Source organism: Lonchura striata, chromosome 2 (assembly GCF_050655825.1).
Source record: "Lonchura striata isolate lonStrDom1 chromosome 2, ASM5065582v1, whole genome shotgun sequence".
NCBI lineage: Eukaryota > Metazoa > Chordata > Aves > Passeriformes > Estrildidae > Lonchura > Lonchura striata.
The window spans coordinates 114,276,492-114,287,897 of record NC_140704.1 but is presented as its reverse complement, the minus strand read 5'-3'; positions in this window follow the sequence as shown (position 1 = coordinate 114,287,897).

Genomic DNA, 11,406 nt, shown 5'->3' with positions numbered 1-11,406 from the left:
TCCAGATTTTTTAAAAGTATTCTTTTAAATATATGAGTTTATGAAGTTAAGAAAGTTAATTTTAAGTAACCATTTAAAATTAATTAAACACAGACACAGATGATTTTGGATGTTCTTCTAGAAGAATTAACAGCTATGGAAGTTCATTGTCATGACTGCACATTGACTGCATAACTACACTGGGTTTTATATGGCCCTTGTGAAGTTTGTGGACAGGAAACCCCATCAGCAAATTATGATAAGTTACTGGAAACCTAATTTCAAAAATGTAAGGATTTGCATGGCAAATGACTCTTTTTAGAGCCTGAGGCTATAACAGGGGCAGGAAGTAAAGGTTACAAGGTGGATTATAAGTGTGTGCACAATTCATAATGAAGGTTTGTGGACAGTGAGCTTTTTAGATCAATCACTTCAAATAGGTGCCTTTTGGGTTACATTCAACAATTATAAGGAGGAAAACCCGTAAGGGAGTTACTTGGGGAAATGAAAGAATCTAACACATATTTTTAACAGGAGAGTATAATTTCTGATAACTGCCTTTACAGCTGACTCGGTTTCTCTACTCAATTTGCATTTAAAAGACGATTAAAATAACCTTATAATTTACTGCATTCATCCTGCTACAACTTACGAAAAACGAAAGCAAATCATTATGCATAATTACTGAAAGTGTTTGTAAAAGATTAATATTCTGCATTCATAGCATTTACCCTGCCATCATAAAGGCCAGGCATTTGCATGCATCAAAAATAAGACTTTTTAAAAAAAGGAGAAGTTGCCTGTATTTGATTTTAAGGATCTAAATTGGCTATTTATAAACAAGCAAGGTAACTTGTTCAAGGAGTGCATTACAAGCAGTTTTTCAGCGCATATAACAATGTTTTCTATTAATAAGCATTGTGGGAATAAAACATCACTTATGCCAGTCCAGTTTTAATGATATTTTAGGGAGGTAAATTAGAGCATCACAGCTCAGCAGCAAAAGGCCTACTGTAAAACTTCCTTACACAACATTTGCTGAATTTTTAGATGCAAATTTGCCATTGAGGAAGGGGCCCGCTCACAGTCTATACATCATTTATATGATGTATGACAATCTACATTACCTATTATGCAGGAGCATACTACACTGAAAATACCAAGATGTATTTTTAATCTTCTACGTGATAGAGACCACTGGTATTTTTCAGCTGATTGGTGCTCACTGAGCAGCCCAATAACATCAACTGCAAACACATCCTATCCCAAGTGAATTTGTCCTAGCAAATTCAAGAAAAAATTGTTCATTTTCAGTTTTTCACGTCAGGATTAATCCAAGGTTACTGAGATGTATGCAGTGCTGTTCCTCTGATTATCTGTTTTTAAGACCAATTCTGTAAACTTTACATGGAGGATTCTTTCCATGCACCCATAAGGTGATCCTAAGAAGTATTTCTCATGCTTACAAGCCAAGAAAAAGTTGAGATGCCTGAGATTAGGCTCAGGCATGAATGCCTTAATCCAAAGTCACAAACCCCAACACTTTCCCCCTAGATTTTCTTTGCCTGGAAATGTACAAAGTCCCATGGAGCCTCCCTGTTGAGCTGCCCATTCCATTCATGCTTGATACCACGCTGCTTCTGTGAGCAGTCAGGCAAGGCACCTGAAACTCTACCTTAAAGGTAGCAAGGAGTGTGTGATGGGGCATCTGGTTACATTTAGTGATTTACTGAAAGAAAACAGCCTACTTGTAATTGAAGAATTTTGTAAGGCGCCTAATATTCTATCTCTGATTCTGAAAAATAGGAAGGTATTCTCTTATTTACTTACTGTAATGCTGTAGTTATACTTTTTAAAAGAGTGAATAAGCTAGCTAAAATATACAGATTTTCTTTCATAAGATCAAGTTTCACATAAAATTACTCTAGCTTTGCTTTTGTGGTTATCCATACGTTATTAAAACATTCTTTTCCTCTGGCATTTCTTCTGTGGGGAAGAGGGTGGAACAAGAGTTTCAGGTTCCAGAATAAATGGAGGATGGTTATTCTGGTCTGAACAAGCAAAACTGTGGTTGCTGTAGTGAGGACTGAAAACCAGATTTGGTTTAAAAAGTATCATATGTGAAATTCTACATGGCACAGAAGAAAGAAAATGTTCAAATTTAGATGCTGCTGTATTGCAGAAAATCTACTCTTGAATCCTGGCTCTGCTCGCTCTTTCAGTCCCTGGAAGTCAATTGCTTTTTCTCTAGCACAGTTCTCCAACTTGAACTAGAGATATTAATATTTATTTTTTTCTCTATTTGTCTTCCTTGCTTATTCAAATTGAAAGCTTGTCTGAACAGGGACTGAAAATCTCTTGGTATGTATACATCATGCAATAAAGAAGAAACCTGATCTTGGTTTGGTCTCTCAGGCTACTGTATGAAGGAATGCATATATATTTCTATATATATAAAGACAAGTTGTATGATATTTAAAAAAAAATAACTTTTTCCAATTAAAAATTATTGCCACACTTCTTTTTCCATGAAGATTTCTAGGGAATCTCCAATGTTGAAATGTCACATGAGAGCAGTCCAGTCTGTGGACTGAGGGGGAGAAAATTGTCAGCTGGCCAATAAAAGCAGTTTTCTGGATATTTTGTGCAAATGGAACATCACAAAAAATGAACCAGCAATAATTTTATCAGATTGAAAAACTGAATGAATTTGGCAGTTCTGTATGAAGGAGTTTTCAGCACAGATGCTAACATAAGAATAAATTATTGTACTAGTGGCTGTTTATCATTTCTAAGGAGAATTCTCTTCCCCAGTTTAAGTAATAAATATTAATAGTATGATTGGATTTTTTTTCTTTTCTAGTGATTCCATTTTCTGAAGAGTGTGAGGCTCTGAAAATGGCGAGATAAATTGTCATACCTGTGTTCACTTTCAAAGGGCTCCTTAAACTCAAATCTCCTCATGTTTTGCAGTTTCATGACTGAAAACCACTATCCCAAACATTGTGAAAACATAGTCAAAAGGTTTAATTTAACTTGAACTTGGTTAGGTTTAACTTGAAGGAAATTACTCTTCAAAAATTACTCTTTACTGCTTAAAATATGAGCTACTGAAGAAAAATTCAGCCATGGATCTTCATACTTTCACTACCAGAAACTGTGGAGTCAATGTAGTTTGCCTTACTTCTGTAACTCCTATGCCTCTGCTTTCCAATATTAAGACTGCATAACCTGTGGTAATTATTAGGTCTACATTATTTTTATGTGATCCCAAAACTGTTCCAACAACACTATTCCCACTGTTTTTTTTGTCCCCAAGTAAACATATGGACTTTTACTATGCAAAAAGATAGGGTTTTTTTCATCAGCAGAGAGCCTAAAAGGGTAAGAAAGACTTGCCAGATTAAGTTTTTATTTTGTGACTAAACAAAAAGGCATAAAAATGATTATATGTAAAATGTAATGTATTGAGTCTTTTAGCTACCACTCTTCTATTTTTCTCCCAGATTGTTATTCTTTTAAAATGTAAAATCTCAATGTTTGAACACTGGCAGTGGTGTTCTATCTTCTACAGTTGGGGATTTCAAGTTACAGACTATTATTCCATCTGAAACTTACAGGTTTTGACCTTTATTTCAAAATGCCAGATTTCAATAGCTTTATGGAGTTCAGTAATCCACAAAGTATATTTGTTCCATACAAACAGTCTCAGTGTGTCCCATAATTAGTTGATTAAAAATGTAGAAAGATTGAGATGCAACTAGTTGGATATATGTACTTATGATATTTGTATTTGTGGTGCATTGACCTTGGCTGGGTGCCAGGTTCCCACCAAAGCTGCTCTATCCCTCTCCTCCTCAGGCAGACAAAGGAAAGAAAATAGAACAAAAGGCTCATGGATTGTGAAATGAGCAGGGAGAGATCACTGTTCAGTTACTGTCACAGGCAAAACAGACTCAACTTGAAGAAATTAGGTTAATTTATTAGCTATCAAATCAGAGTAGGAAAACAAGAAATAAACCCAAATCTTAAAACACCTTCCTGCCATCCCTCCCTTATTTGCAGGCTTGACTTCACTCATGATTTTCATTATCTCCTTCCCTGCAGGGGCTCAGGGGGAACAGGGAATGGGGGCTACAGTCTGTTCATCACATGCTGTGTCTGCCCCTCCTTCCTCCTCAGGGGGAGGACTCCTCACACTCTTCCTCTGTTCTAAGGTGGACCCCTCCCGTGGGGGAGAGTCCTCCAGTGCGCATTCTTCACAGGGTGTCAAGTCCTGCCAGTGAACCTGCTCCAGTGTGGACTTCCTGGGGGACCACAGCCTCCTTTGGTCATCCACCTGCTCCAGCACAGGATCCTCCATGGGCTGCATGTGGATCTCTGCATCCCTGTGATCCTCCTCCCTGTGATGGGCTGCAGGGACACGGTTGCCTCACCGTGGGCTGCACCAGGGGCTACAGGAGATTCTCAGTCCAGTGCCTGGAGCACCTCCTCCCCTTTTTTCTGCACTGACCTTGGTGTCTGCAGAGCTGTTGCTCTCACATATTTTCATCTCATATCTCCCTCTGACTGCAAATGGACAGTTTTTTGCTCTTATTCTTAACTCTGGTGCTCCCTGAGGTGCTGTCACCATCAGTGGTGGATTTGGCTTTGGCCAGCAGTGGGTCTGTGCTGGAGCTGAGTGGCATTGACTCTTTAGGCCATGGGGAAAGCTTTTAGCAGCGTCTCATAGAAACCACCCCTGCAGCCTCCTGCTACCAGAATCTGGCCACACAAACTCAAGACAGTGCTTCAAACAGTTTCCTTACATTTTGTTTGGAAACTGATACTTTGTTCTTCCAAATAAATAATTCAGAAAATGTACTATATTTTGTAACTCAGGAATGAAAGTCAATACTATTCATAGTGCTGTTGACATGCCTTCTAGTAATTTATGGAATAATTATAACCATATTTGGGATATATCTGTTCCCTACGTTTTGATTTGTCCTCCTCCAATACATCTTGACAATGTTGTTGTAATTCATGTGTATTGTACAGACTGAATAAAGACAGGCAATTCGTTCCAGACAAATACATTAAAAATGTAAAACAGCTGTTTGGAGCTCACTTTCTCCATGAGACCTTTAAAGTAGACATTTAGTTAGTAATTAAGGAATTTTGCATTTTTACCCTTTGTTCTTAGTGCATGAGATCACAAATGATAATTTGTACTGAATCCTTATTTAAAATCTGTTTAAGCCTCTGAAGAATTCAGATGTTACATGCATGAAGTGCTTTATTTTAGGAAGTGAGTGATAAGCAGCATTGTACATATATGGAAATAAATCTTCAGTAGCTTAGCCAAATTTTGTACAAACATCTATGCTTATCTGTCATAATTTTCTCCGATTTTAATTTTCTCAATTAAAATACCTAAACAATGATATAAACTTATTTCCCCTTTAGTGGTAATAATTCTCCTTATGATTGTATTTTGCAAGTATTTTAATCTTTAAAAAGTGTCAGCCATGTTGAAAGATACAAAATATTTCAAAGAACAACACAGACAACTTTCAACTGATGTTAGTGGAAATTTTAAAATGGAGCATTGGGCTCAAGAGAAGAAAATAGGGAGGAATGTTACCTCTGACTTAATGAGATCAGGAATTTTCCAGCCCCCACTATATAACCTGGAAATGTTGATTTTACAAATTTTATTGAAATTCATGTTTCCATAATACATAGCTCATGGGCATCATTCATAAACCTTAGAATTTCCAAGGGTAGCAATATTGACAGGTAAAAAGCACAACTAATACTTGTCAGCACATGTATCACTCTATAAACCTACATTGGTGTTGTGTTTCATTATGGTCTAAAAGCAGATTTCCATCATCAGGGATATGTCTATTCACTTCATGAAAACAACTAGTTTTAAACTAACAGATTTGTCATGTTGACTGAACAGAGTAAGTGAAAATATAATTAAAATATCTCTGTTGACTTTATTGAGACTAATCAACTTAATTAACAAACTCTTTTGTTTAAATTACTGTTTTCTTTAGGAGACCATCAGTAATCTATTTAAACAAATTCTTCATTAAAATTAACTATTAATTATTAAGTGACTATTTCATAATGGTACCATAAAAATGCAGATCATTTTTATGATTGCAGATAAAGATTGGCATTTTAACTGTTTTTTGTGCACTTCTCATTTTCTTTCATCGTAAGTGAATACTGGCTCACCTTCAGTTATTAACAAGAGCATTCCAATAATATTAGAACATTTAGAAACCTTGACTATTGTTAAAATGTATCTTGTCACAGTTACCTGGTTATTTACAGAATTAAGAGACTAATCAGCATCTGATCGTTGATCAAAGCCTCAACTCAGATAAAACATATGTAAAAGAATGAGAGACTACTGTCATAGTTAAATACCATTTGACAAATATAACTCTTACTAAATTTGGCAGGGCAGGGAATATTGACTAATTTTCCTATGAGTATTTAACATAATTATGTGTTAGGAATTGCTTTTATTTCTTTTTGTCTCTGGACAGAAAATTTTCTTGTGGAAAACCTTAAAAGAGACTTTATGATTTGGGACAGTGACCGTTATTTAAATGTAACAGAAATATAGGCAGTACTGAAATATATCTGCACTTCATGCATCAAATATAGAAATACATAAATTTCCTGTACCAGTGAATATTTTAAATTACTTCCATATATATAACAGCTCTAAAAATTAGCAGGGACAGTGTTATTAACAGCAGCCTTTTTAAGAAACAAATTGAAGAACAAATATTACTAGTAAATTACAAGACCTACAAATGAAGATGTGATAGGTAATACATTTTTTTCTGAATGCTCATGTAACCAGTAGAGCATTACTTTGTGTAAATATTGTTTTTGTAGACTGTGACAACATTACAGAAGAGCTGTTCAGAGAAATGAAAAGATAAATTTGGAATGGAATATTTTGGGGACTTAATATCACTTTGGTGTTGAAGCAAAGATCGTCTACATCATCATCAGAATATAACTGACTATATCAAAGGAAAAGGTTTCAATTTGACTTGTATTTTTAAATGCCATTTTGCTGGAAATATGAACACTGCATTTTTAGATTCTGATTTACAGTGACACTCTCTCCCCCTCCTTTACCCCCCCAATTTACATTTTATTTGAAATTAAAATTTCAGATTTCAGATGTATTTAGCTTCCCTTTTTATTTCAGATAATTCCTTCAACCGCCAAACACCTCTTCCCAAGACTGCTGAGCTTCTTGTAGACTGAACCTTCAGGATGCTTTGGGATTTTCACTTGTGCTTCAATGAAGTAGTTAAAAAAACAGATAATAAAATAGTACATCTTAATGGAATTAAAATTCTAGGTAAACCACTAGAGAACGTCTGGAAAAAATATTTCCACTTTCAAAGTCCAATTAATATTAGCACTTTCTGAAAACTCATAAGTTTTACTAGATAATTCTATTTTACTCAAATCTATGACACCATTAAAATAATCCATATCTACTGCAGTATTTTTTAAATGAAAGGTCCTCAGAGGATCTTGCAATGGAATCCAGAAAAGGAATTCTATTTGAAATATGGGGAAACTACAGCAGTGAGGGCATTTTAATTACTATAAAGAAATGAAACATTTCTTTAACATGTAATGAGCTCTTACTTGACAAGCTCACATGGCTTTTTTTCACCTTTGAAATAAACTTATGTTGTTCTTACTACTGAAAGTATCTAACATGTTTTACAAGTATTTAAAATAAGATAGTTGGTTAATAGTTTGCATACTTAGACACGCCAATATGAGTAAGAGATCCATTTTTTACTTTCTCTTTTGGTCTTTTATTACATATACTTCTAGATATTGACCATTCATGGCCATAAAAGTAAAAAAAAAATTCTTCTGCTGTTTGTTCTCAATGTAACAAAACCTTTTTGAATGCTTTCTCAAAATCCATTGCATATATATTATTCAGTTTTGTGCTCTCACTAGATAATGTACCATGAAAATAGAAACGAATCGCAAAACATGATTTTATTATTCAGTAATATCTGTGAAGATAATCATGTGAAATAAGAATGCTACTTCTCCAAGTAAAACAAATATGAACAGATAGCATGCATTTTAGACTTAACCTAAAATGTTCAATGGATTAAAAAGTCATTACATTCATTGTAGATTTTCAAAATTCAGAAAAAATCTCTTTCATTATTGGATTCCTTCAAACTTTTCCTATAAGTGAGATTTTAATAAGAATTCAAACTAAAAAATGTAATTACAGGTCTAAGAGTATCACTGCTGGGAGTATCATGACTATTGTAATTTAATTACACATGTAATTTGATTATTTGCATTATCTAGGCAGCATGCTGATAGTTACAAAAGACAATTGCTTTCTCAAAATTCACCAAAAGTGTAAGCTGTTTAATCTGCTTTCTTCTTGAAAATTAATCAAAACTACGAAATTTTGAGACCTAAGGACTTCTATGACACAGCTTTTGAATGACAGTTCTGACAGGGGAGATGCATATTTGAGTGTATCAATTGCAGTCTGAAACAACTGAAGAATATTATGACAGCAATTATTCTTTTTATCTATCCTTAAGTATTTTCCTTAAGCTACATTTAAGCTATATTATAAATAATGAAGAATATTATAATTTGCCATATGCGAGAGATAAGATTAAAATTATTGGCAAGACTTCAGCTTCTAGACAGCTTCCAAGTGAATAAACACTTTTTGTTGCCAGGAGCACACTTGGGGAGGCATTTATATTTGCTGTTTAGCTCATTGTTAAGTGTATTGTAAATTTTATTTTAAAAAGTGGAAAAGCATCTCAAATTTACGCCACCGCCTTCTGCTCCTCTTATTATTATTTAGTGTATAAATATTGTCATGGTTTAACCCCTGCTGGGAACTAAGTACCACGCAGCCACTCGCTGTGTATAATTATGGTAATCTAAGATATATTCAGGAGCCTCTCCTGGTTCAGTATTATCTTATAGGAGTGCTTAGTTAAGGAAGAGATCCTAGGGGAAAAAAAAAAAAAAGAAGAAAAGAAGGGAAACAATACATATATTCTTCTGCATATATTGTAATGAGGTCCTCTAGGTTAAAAAATTTGTTTACAGGTCTTTTTGTGTTTGGAGGTGTGTATATGTTAATTCACACATTAGTCTCAACTAAAGCCTGTGGAATGTTTTGTCTTTGTCCAGGGTGAGCTTTGTGTGCCTTTTCAGATAAAGATTAATGAGATACATTGGTGCAAAGTAAGGATTTTAAAAAGGGAAATTATAACACTGAATCAATGCAACAGGTAGTGGTTTCCCTAATGGGAAATTCCTAGTTAGGAGTGCTGACATTCATGTGTTAATGTACATGTTCTGGGTTCTGTAGAAACACAGATCCATATTTTATGATTGCTTATGCATAGATGTATTTCTTGGGAAGAAATTCTCAGTGGGTTTCAGTCACTGTTTTGTTTTTGCTTGTTTTTCAAAAATTGATTCTTATGTCATTCTTAAGTCTTTGGTTCAGAATTTTCCAATCCATAACTTACTTTTAAATTAATATAAAGTCAAACATAGTTTTACAAACAGTATTATATTCTTCCACACAGTGATGCATTTCCATATCTATTATTAATGCCTTGCTTGCTACCCTCTACTTTAAATTACTTCCTCTGTATTATGCCTGTAGCCTGTGTTTTGTGTGCATTATCTTCACCTGCTTCACCTTATTTTCTTACTCAGAGCTGAGTGGAGTATTTTTCTTTTAAATTCATAGCAGCAGCTTCTATGTTAGCAACAGCTCTGTCACAAAAATTTGCATCTCTCACCTCATAATGGTTGGAAGACAATGTCTCTCTCCCTGTACCATGTATTTTGATACCAGATAGGATCTTTATAACCTGTTCAGTGCAAACCTACTTGACTCAAGTGAGAAACTCTATTCCTTTAGTGATGGTTTCTTTTATACTTACAGGAATCATAAAGAAATTGGTTACCTCTAAAGAGATATATAGGTATCACTGGAATCCCTGCTACAGTTAGAAAATGGAACAGAGACAGCATTTATATATGTAGACAAGCAGACTCTGGAAAAAAGTACCTGATGGTCACAGAACTTGCATTTTAACACAAGACATGTTGCAGTTTTATGACAGGGCATGATAACAATCATGTACAGGGATATTAGTTTAGGCAGCCAACACACCATTTTTAAGCATAATATTTGGCTTTCCAGCATTGTCATAGCTGCAGCATGTTCTAAAGAGAGTTTCATGAATAATTGAATATTTGCCTTCTCAGCCAAAGTGAAAAATGTATGTGGTGGGAATGAGTCATAAAGAACCAAATTCGTGGCTTTTTACACTAGGAGAAAAAAAAAAATTATGCTAAATTAAACATATTGTTTGTACTGTAACATAACTTTTTTTTTCCTGGCAGTTGAAAGAAAAGAAAAGCTTATCGATATCCACATACAGCTGACTGCTCCCATTCAGTAACCCAGTAATGAAGCAGGCAACCCAGGTGCAAGAAACCAATACCTACTCGTTCTCTGACTTACATGTGCAATTCCTTGAGGGATTAAAACTATGCCTTGCCAAATTTAACTCAAATACTTCAGCATTTCACACAGAATCACAGCATGGTTGAGGTTGGAAGGGATTTCTGGAGGTCATCTGGTCCTACCCCCTGCGTAATGCAGGGGATATTATGTACCAATACAGCATTTTTGACACCATAACAAAAAAAAAAGTGAGGTCTCTAATGTGCCAGAAAAATCTTCTCCCTCCAGTTTTCATATGAAGCTCTTATCCAGTGCTAGAGTATCAATCTGAAGTGGTGTGTTTTGATTGCATCTATTTTTTTTCAGTTATTAATGTGATCTGAATAATTGTATCACACCATCATAAAATTTGCAAATACCTTTCACTGAATACTCTATAAGATTCAATTAAAAAATCCTTCAACAAAATCTCTGTTTCATGCTTTTCCTTGAACTTTTATAAAATAGTCTTGGCTGCTTAGTCTTCTCTCCAATAATGAGGCTCCTTTGGGGGCTATTCAATTTTTGCCCTGAAATGTAATTGCAAAAACTGGGAGTGGGGCACTAGTATGTCTTGCAGTACATTTAATTTTTTCCCACCCTATATATTACATGACAAGCTTTAAATGTGATCCAGGAAGAACTTAAACTTTTCTCCATCACCCTAGGAGTTTCTCAAGTACCAGAGTGGGGAACTCATTATGCTAAATACAATTAATTTTACACTACTTGATTAGTAAAAAGCAGATGTTATGAAGTGAATCTGGGACACACATTCTATTTTCCCACATAAGACAATAAGGGATTATTAAAATATTGCATAAAGGCTGAAAACATAAAAACTCTTTAAAAGGAAACCT